The sequence below is a fragment of the Tasmannia lanceolata genome, unplaced genomic scaffold (genome assembly GCF_043159265.1).
Source record: "Tasmannia lanceolata isolate RefF3 unplaced genomic scaffold, GAP_Taslan_0.1 ptg001005l, whole genome shotgun sequence".
In the NCBI taxonomy this organism is placed as follows: Eukaryota; Viridiplantae; Streptophyta; class Magnoliopsida; order Canellales; family Winteraceae; genus Tasmannia; species Tasmannia lanceolata.
The window spans coordinates 17,501-27,554 of record NW_027519668.1 but is presented as its reverse complement, the minus strand read 5'-3'; positions in this window follow the sequence as shown (position 1 = coordinate 27,554).

The window sequence follows — 10,054 nt, the reverse complement described above, 5'->3', positions numbered from 1 at the left end:
TTCGGATATTCAGAAGGATCACCATATATAACATAAAATTTCTCCTCCAATTCTTTTTAGTCGAGCTTCTCGATCTGTCATTATACCTCGAGAAGTAGAAAGAATTACAATACCTATTCCACCTAAAATCCTAGGAATTCGTTTATAGTTGGAATAGATTCGTAGACCGGGTCGGCTGATACACTTTAAAATATTTCTATATGTTCCTTTCTGATTCCTTCTATGTCGCAGGGTTAAAACCAAGAAATATTTCTTGTTTTCTCGATGTTTCCTAACATTTTCAATAAAACCTTCTCGTAGAAGTATTTTAATAATGTTTTCGGTTATATTAGTAGATGCTATTCGAGCTGTTCTTTTTTTATCCATGTCAGCATTTCTTATAGAAGTTATTATATCGGCAATAGTGTCCTTACTCATGACGAACTATAATTATTAGGGCTTCCCCATTTTGATATAATCAACATGTTCTGTTTTTTTTTTTTCTTGATTTTCATTTTCACTTTCAATTTTTTTTTTATGAATTATTAAAGGTATATGCATAAGACACAATCTACTAATGGATTTGATCTACTTCAGATACCCTACTATATAATGGTCTCATCTACTAGTCTTTATAATACCTCAGGAGCTAATGAGACTATTTTAGTGAAATTCAACTGTCTCAATTCCCGAGCGATCGCGCCAAAAACTCGAGTTCCTTTGGATTTCCTTCTTGATCAATGACAACCGCTGCATTGTCATCATATCGTATTATCATACCGTTGTCACGTTTGAGTTCTTTACATGTACGTACAATTACAGCTCTGATCACTTCTGATCTTTCGAGAGGCATATTGGGTACTGCTTCTTTGATTACAGCAACAATAACATCACCGATATGAGCATATCGGCGATTACTAGCTCCGATTATTCGAATACACATCAATTCTCGAGCCCCGCTGTTGTCCGCTACATTCAAATGGGTCTGAGGTTGAATCATATCATTTTTTTTTTTTTGAATCTCTTATTTCAATGCAAAGGGCGAAGGAAAAAAGAAAGAAATATTGTCTGTCCAGAAATAAATAAATCTGCAATTGTATTTTTCATCAAAAATACTCCTTTCTTTTGGTTTCACATCCCTATCCCACAATAACGAATTGAGTTCGTATAGGCATTTTGCACGCAGCTATTGAAATAGCTGCTCTGGCTACAGTTTCTGAGACTCCGCCCATTTCATAAAGTATTCGACCCGGTTTAACGACGGATACCCAATATTCGGGGGATCCCTTACCCGAACCCATACGTGTTTCTGTGGGTCTGACTGTAACGGGTTTGTCGGGAAATATACGTACCCAGATTTTTCCACCACGACGCGCATATCGTGTCATTGCTCGTCGCCCTGCTTCTATTTGTCTAGATGTGATCCAAGCGGGTTCAAGTGCCTGAAGAGCGTATCTACCGAAACAAATACGATTGCCTCGATAAGATATTCCCTTCATTCTTCCTCTATGTTGTTTACGGAATCTGGTTCTTTTGGGGTTATAGTTGATGGTTGTTTCTCAACCCCATCTCTACTGCAGAACCGGACATGAGAGTTTCGTCTCATCCAGCTCCTCGCGAATGAAACGATTCAATAATATTACAAATACACATGTATTTAATGAATAATACACTGAATCATGGGATTTCTTGATAGTTAATCCATCATGTAGGAATCTGTATATCTTGTATATACAGCAGCTAGACGTATCTTTCTATTTCGATTTATAATTTATAGGACGTATATTTCTATTTATGGATAATGAATGCCTTTCTTTTTATAACGAATCCTTCTTTTGGCCTTTACTGAATGGAATCGCCCAAAATTTTGCAATCCAATAAGGAAAGGTTCGCGGGCGAATATTGACTCTTTAAAATCTGCTTCATTCGTAGGGTCAACCCATGACCTTTCAGAATAAATAAAAGGGTTCTTGGTTGGTTTCGCCATCCCACCCAATGAATCATTAGGATTCGTTTTTAATAGAATCTTGTGCAGTCACAGGTTCCGTCGTTCCCATAGCTTCTCCATTAATGGTTAGGTCTGAACTCTACAGTGGAGCTCCAATTTCATTTGTTCCCGAGTCAATCTCCTCAGTCTCTATTGACTCGAGGCTCTTTATTATTTTCATTTTTCCTATGAACCGGATTCATCTACTTATAAACGAATCCGTATTGATGCTTTATCACGCTGCCTTTTATGAGATGATTCATAGACCATACATATTGGAATCATATAGCATTGATTGATATTCTCCTCCTTTCTTTCTCTCACCCTCCTTTTACCCATATCCCTCTATTTTCGCTTTACAAACCATAATCAGATTTTTTTTTCCTTTATGAAAAAAAAAAAAACGATTTCAGTTGCTACAACTATATGATCAACACATCATATAGTGACTGCTTTCTTGGATCTCGATAATACGAAGCAATGAGCTGGTTATTAGTTCTCTAGTTATTAGTTATGGGCTGGTCCATTGTTTTTTTTTTTTTGAATCCAACTCTAAAGAAAAACCAACGAGTCACACACTAAGCATAGCAATTCTACCAAATGATCAATCGAATTTTTATTCAACCCTATATAATTATAATTAATAATTAGAAATAATTAATAATTCTAATTAGAATTGTTCATTTTTGATTGAAGGGAAAAAGAATGAATGAAAGAGTTTGTCATTTTTTGTTCTATCGCAGTATAGAATGGGAAGGAAAGACCCATTATTGCTCATCTACAAATATCCAAATTTTGATGCCTAATACCCCATAGATAGTTCGAACTGTATAGGAACAATGATCAATTTTAGCTCGAATGGTTTGTAGGGGAACCCTACCTTCTCTGATCCATTCGACACGTGCAATTTCTTTTCCGTCGATACGCCCTGCAATTTGCACTTGAATTACTTTTTTATTCTTGTATCAGCTTGTTCAGTTAATTCAATAGCTTTTTTCATTGCCTTTCGAAACGAAACTCTATTCTTTAATTGTAGAGCTATATATTCTGCAAGAATATTAGGTTGTCCATAAGGTTTTGCAACTCTTGTGATAGCAATGTTAAGTCTCCGGTTCACAGAACGAACCCTTTTTGTACATTGATCCGTAATTCTTCGATTCCTCGCGTTCGACCCTCTATTAACAAATTTGGGAATCCAATATAGATTATGACCTGAATTAGGTCGATTTTTTTTTTAATCTCTATATGTGCAATTCCTTCTGAACCAGATCTCATATTTTTTTGTACATAATTCTTGATACAATCCCGTATTTTTTCATCTTCCTGGAGACCCTGGAATAACTTTTGGGTTGTGCGAACCAAAGGGAACGATGACTTTGGTTTGCACCAAGTCGGAAACCAAGTGGATTTATTTCCATATCATATTTATCCCGATCTCTTTCTCTCCTCTATATATATCTATTTATCTCTATTCCAATTCGGAAACCGAAGGAGGCAGAAGTTTATCTCTCTCTCTCTTTCTCTAGGTATCTCTCTATTATAGTATCCTTAAATACACCTTTATTCTCTAAAAAGAAAATCTTGTTCAGTTTTCGTTTTAGATTGATCTTTCAAAACGATATTTATATGACAGGTGGGTCTTTTTATCGGATAACTACGTCCTCGAGCCCGAGGTTTTTAACTTTTTAATGATAGTACCCCCCATTGACTTCGCTTGACTAATGACTAAATCAGCTTCGTTGAAACCCTTATTGTGACTAGCATTTGCTGCTGCAGAATAAACCAATTTTAAAATGGGATAAGATGCTCGATAAGGCATAAGTTCTAGTAGCATAAGTGTTTCCTCATAGGAACGCCCACGAATCTGATCAATGACTCTTCGTGCTTTGTGAGCAGACATACATATATGTTGAGCTAAAGCTTGTACTTCTGTACTAGAGCTCTTCTTCTTCCTATGCTTTTTCAAGCTCCTCTTCCACCTTCTCCACTTTGACATAAGGGTTACCTCCCACCATGAATGACGAGCACCTATTTCACTTTATTAACGACGAGATCCATTATTGTTTCTCGCGTGTCCCTGGAAAGTCAGAGTCGGTGCGAATTCTCCCAATTTGTGACCCACCATACGATCTATTATATAAATGGGTAAATGTTCTTTTCCATTATGAATAGCAATTGTATGGCCTATCATTGTGGGTATAATGGTAGATGCTCTGGACCAAGTTACTATTATCTCTTTCTCCTCCCCTCATGTTGAGCTTCTCAATTTTTCCCAATAAATGATTAGCTAAGACAAAAGGATTTTTTTTAGTGAAACGCGTCACAGCTGATTACTCCTTTTTTTTTTATTTACTTATGAAATAAAACTATGAAATAAGTTGATTTACTTCACTTAAGAAAATATTATTGTTGGTTAGTTCATGATCGAATATCATACTTTCGTTCTGTATCAATCTGAAATTAATGTACGTTCCTAAAAATAAAAATGACTTTATTGGTATTGTATGTCCATGTATCTCAGTATGAAAGAAAGTAAGAAAGACTCAATAAGAAACACTCAATACAATAATAATTAATTGTATGGTAGAAATTTGTATCCTTTAAAGGAGATTGACTCCTTTAGCTTTAGAGAGACGAGGAGGGGCGGATGTAGCCAAGTGGATCCAGCAGTGGATTGTGAATCCACCATGGCGCGGTTCAATTCCCGTCGTTCGCCCACCGATTACTATCCTATTCGATTTTCAATATTCCTATTTACTTTACTAATTACGGCGACGAAGAATATAAATATCACTATATTTATTCCTTTTTCTACTTCTTCTTCCAAGCGCAGGATAGCCCCAAGGGGTTGTGGGTTTTTTTCTACCAATTGGGGCCCTCCCTTCACCACCCCCATGGGGATGGTCTACAGGGTTCATAGCTACTCCTCTTACTACAGGACGCTTACCTAGCCAACACTTAGATCCGGCTCTACCCAAATTTTTCTGGTTCACCCCAACATTACCCACTTGTCCGACTGTTGCTAAGCAGTTTTTGTATATCAAACGGACCTCCCCAGATGGTAATCTTAATGTGGCCGATTTACCCTCTTTTGCAATCAGTTTCGCTACAGCACCTGCTGCTCTAGCTAATTGTCCACCCTTTCCAAGTGTGATTTCTATGTTATGTATGGCCGTGCCTAAGGGCATATCGGTTGAAGTAGATTCTTCTTTTTGATCAATAAAACCCATTCCCAAACTGTACAAGCTTCTTCCAAAGCATACGGCTTTCTGGATGTATATGATGATATCTAGACAGATGGATCTTATATGAATCGTATGATGAAGTACCGCATGAGTGAATATATAGGAATCCAAATCTGCGAATCACTCATGTTATGATCTTATACATCCTAGGTCTCTCGTTCCGTCATCTGGCTTATGTTCTTCATGTAGCATTCAGACCGAATGACTCTATGAAATTACGTCGATACTTCCACATATTACCGGGTAACGTAGGAGACATCTCTATTTTCCCCGGGGGATCTTTAGAATTACCACTGCATAGCTTTCAATTCGCCTCTGACCATCAAATGAAATGTGAATAACCCGTCCTCCTCTCTTTGAACAAGGGGCGCTTCCGGTTCTGCCCGTGCTTCAAACAATTTTGTCTTCTCCATATTACCATATCTCTAGAGTCAATAATTTGATATGAGGAACTACTGAACTCAATCACTTGCTGCCGTTACTCTTCAGTTTTCTGTTGAGGTCTATCCCGTAGAGGTCCTCAAATTGGATCAGTGATCGATTTCTAGGTTTCGTCGTAAACCTAATTGGTTACTTCCAATTACGTAAATCAATAGTTCAAACCGCACTCAAAGGTAGGGCATTTCCCATTGATATAGGAACTTCTGTACCAGAAACAATGGTATCTCCAATTATAGCCCCTCTGGGATGTAAAATATATCTCTTCTCACCATCCCCATAGTGTATGAGACAAATGTATGCATTCGATTAGGGTCGTATTCTATGGTTACGATTCTACCAGATATGTCTTTTTCATTCCGTCGAAAATCCGATTTTACGGTATAGACGCTTATGACCTCCCCCCTCTGTGCCCTGCGGTAATGATTCCTCTGGCATTACGACCTTTACCACAATGATGCTGTCCATAGATCAAATTATTTCGTGGATTGGATTTCACTTGACTGTCTACGGCTCCATTGCGTGTGCTCGGGGTAGAAGTTTTGTATAAATGTATCGCCGTGTTATTAAGTATTTGATTTAAGTTCTTTTCTCTATAAGAGGTGGAATAGAATAACCCGGTTGAAGCGTAATGATCATACGTCTGTAATGCATTTGTATGTCCCATAATAGGTCCATTCTTCTACCCCTTTCCCGGGAGTCGATGACATATTCATAGCTATTACCTTGACACCAAAGAAGAGTTCGACCCAATGCTTTATTTCTGTCCTAGTTGATCCTGATTCGACATTAGAAGTATATTGATTGTTCCCCAATAACCGAATACTTTTTTCTGTAAAGACTGCATATTTGATTCCATCCATAAATCCATTTTCTTCCCTATGAGTTCAGTATCGATAAGAATTCTAGTTCTTACTCTTCATATGTTATGGTATGAATATACCATACCAATTCGTTATGTATGGATGATGAGATTCCATTGATACAGAGCCAATTCCAATAGACTTATTGAACGTTCCCATTGTCGTGCATCCAGCAGGAATTGGAACCTACGAATTTGCCAATTATGAGTTGGGCGCTTTAACCATTCAGCCATGGATGCTTAACAAGGATCATCGTACACCGCGAATAACCAAATTCCAATTGAAATGAAATCTTTAGGAGGAATCAATGGAACAGGAATCGATGAAACGACATCAATTCAAATCCTGGATCTTCGAATTGAGAGAGATATGAGAGAGATATTGAGAGAGATCCAAATTCCAGTTGAAATGAAATCTATAGGAGGAATCGATGGAACAGGAAACGATGAAACGACATCAATTCAAATCCTGGATCTTCGAATTGAGAGAGATATTGAGAGAGATCAAGAATTCTCACTATTTCTTAGATTCATGGACCAAATTCGATTCAGTGGGATCTTTCACTCACATTTTTTTTTCCACCAAGAACGTTTTATGAACTCTTTGACCCCCGAATTTGGAGTATCCTACTTTCACGTGATTCACAGGGTTCAACAAGCAATCGATATTTCACGATCAAAGGTGTAGTACTGCTTGTAGTAAGCGGTCCTTATATATCGTATTAACAATCGAAATATGGTCGAAAGAAAAAATCTCTATTTGATGGGGCTTCTTCCTATACCTATTCTTCCTATACCTATGAATTCCATTGGACCCAGAAATGATACATTGGAAGAATCTTTTTGGTCTTCCAATATCAATAGTTGATTGTTTCGCTCCTGTATCTTCCAAAAGGGAAAAAGATCTCTGAGAGTTGTTTCATGGATCCGAAAGAGAGTACTTGGGTTCTCCCAATAACTCAAAAGTGTATCATGCCTGAATCTAACTGGGGTTCGCGGTGGTGGAGGAACCGGATCGTAAAAAAGAGGGATTCTAGTTGTAAGATATCTAATGAAACGTAGCTGAAATTGAGATCTCATTCAGGAGAGAAAGATATAAAATATCTGGAGTTTCTTTTTGTATCCTATACGGATGATCCGATCCGCAAGGACCATGATCGGGAATTCTTTGATCGTCTTTCTCCGAGGAAGAAGCGAAACATAATCAACTGAATTCGGGACAGCTATTCGAAATCTTAGTGAAACACTTGATTTGTTATCTCATGTCTGCTTTTCGTGAAAAAAGACCAATTGAAGTGGAGGGTTTCTTCAAACAACAAGGAGCTGAGGCAACTATTCAATCAAATGATATTGAGCATGTTTCCCATCTCTTCTCGAGAAACAAGTGGGGTATTTCTTTACAAAATTGTGCTCAATTTCATATGTGGCAATTCCGCCAAGATCTCTTCGTTAGTTGGGGAAGAATCAGCACGAATCGGATTTTTTGAGGAAGGTATCGAGAGAGAATTTGATTTGGTTAGACAATGTGTGGTTGGTAAACAAGGATCGGTTTTTTAGCAAGGTACAGAATGTATCGTCCAAATATTCAATATGATTCCACAAGATCTATTTTCGTTCAAGTAACGGATTCTAGCCAATTGAAAGGATCTTCTGATCAATCCAGAGATCATTTCGATTCCATTAGTATGAGGATTCGGAATATCACACATTGATCAATCAAACAGAGATTCAGCAACTAAAAGAAAGATCGATTCTTTGGGATCCTTCCTTTCTTCAAACGGAACGAACAGAGATAGAATCAGATCGATTCCCGAAATGCCTTTCTGGATATTCCTCAATGTCCCGGCTATTCACGGAACGTGAGAAGCAGATGAATAATCATCTGCTTCCGGAAGAAATCGACGAATTTCTTGGGAATCCTACAAGATCAATTCGTTCTTTTTTCTCTGACAGAGGGTCAGAACTTAATCTGGGTTCGAATCCTACTGAGAGGTCCACTAGAGATCAGAAATTGTTGAAGAAACAACAAGATGTTTCTTTTGTCCGATCCAGGCGATCGGAAAATAAAGAAATGGTTGATATATTCAAGATAATTACGTATTTACAAAATACCGTCTCAATTCATCCTATTTCATTAGATCCGGGATGTGCTATGGTCCGAAGGATGAACCGGATATGGACAGTTCCAATAAGATTTCATTCTTGAAACAAAATCCATTTTTTGATTTATTTCATCTATTCCATGACCGGAACAAAGGGGGATACACGTTACACCACGATTTTGAATCAGAAGAGAGGATTTCAAGAAATGGCGGATCTATTCACTCTATCAATAACCGAGCCGGATCTGGTGTATCATAAGGGATTTGCCTTTTCTATTGATTCCTACGGATTGGATCAAAAAAAATTCTTGAATGAGGTATTCAACTCCAGGGATGAATCGAAAAAGAAATCTTTATTGGTTCTACCTCCTATTTTTTATGAAGAGAATGAATCTTTTTATCGAAGGATCAGAAAAAAATCGGTCCGGATCTCCTGCGGGAATGATTTGGAAGATCCAAAACCCAAAATAGTGGTATTTGCTAGCAACAACATAATGGAGGCGGTCAATCAATATAGATTGATCCGAAATTGGATTCAAATCCAATATAGCACCTATGGGTACATAAGAAATGTATCGAATCGATTCTTTTTAATGAATAGATCCGATCGCAACTTTGAATATGGAATTCAAAGGGATCAAATAGGAAATGATACTCTGAATCATCTAACTATAATCAAATATACGATCAACCCACATTTATCGAATTTGAAAAAGAGTCAGAAGAAATGGTTCGATCCTCTTATTTCTCGAACCGAGAGATCCATGAATCGGGATCCTGATGCATATAGATACAAATGGTCCAATGGGAGCAAGAACTTCCAGGAACATTTGGAACATTTCGTTTCTGAACAGAAGCACCGTTTTCAAGTAGTCTTCGATCGATTACGTATTAATCAATATTCGATTGATTGGTCCGAGGTTATCGACAAACAAGATTTGTCTAAGTCACTTCGTTTCTTTTTGTCCAAGTCACTTCTCTTTTTGTCCAAGTCACTTCTCTTTTTGTCTAAGTTACTTCCTTTTTTCTTTGCGAGTATCGGGAATATCCCCATTCATAGGTCCGAGATCCACATCTATGAATTGAAAGGTCCGAATGATCAACTCTGCAATCAGTTGTTAGAATCAATAGGTGTTCAAATCGTTCATTTGAATAAATTGAAACCCTTCTTATTGGATGATCATGATACTTCCCAAAGATCGAAATTCTTGATCAATGGAGGAACAATATCACCATTTTTGTTCAATAAGATACCAAAGTGGATGATTGACTCATTCCATACTAGAAATAATCGCAGGAAATCCTTTGATAACACTGATTCCTATTTCTCAATGATATCCCACGATCGAGACAATTGGCTGAATCCTGTGAAACCATTTCATAGAAGTTCATTGATATCTTCTTTTTATAAAGCAAATCGACTTCGATTCTTGAATAATCC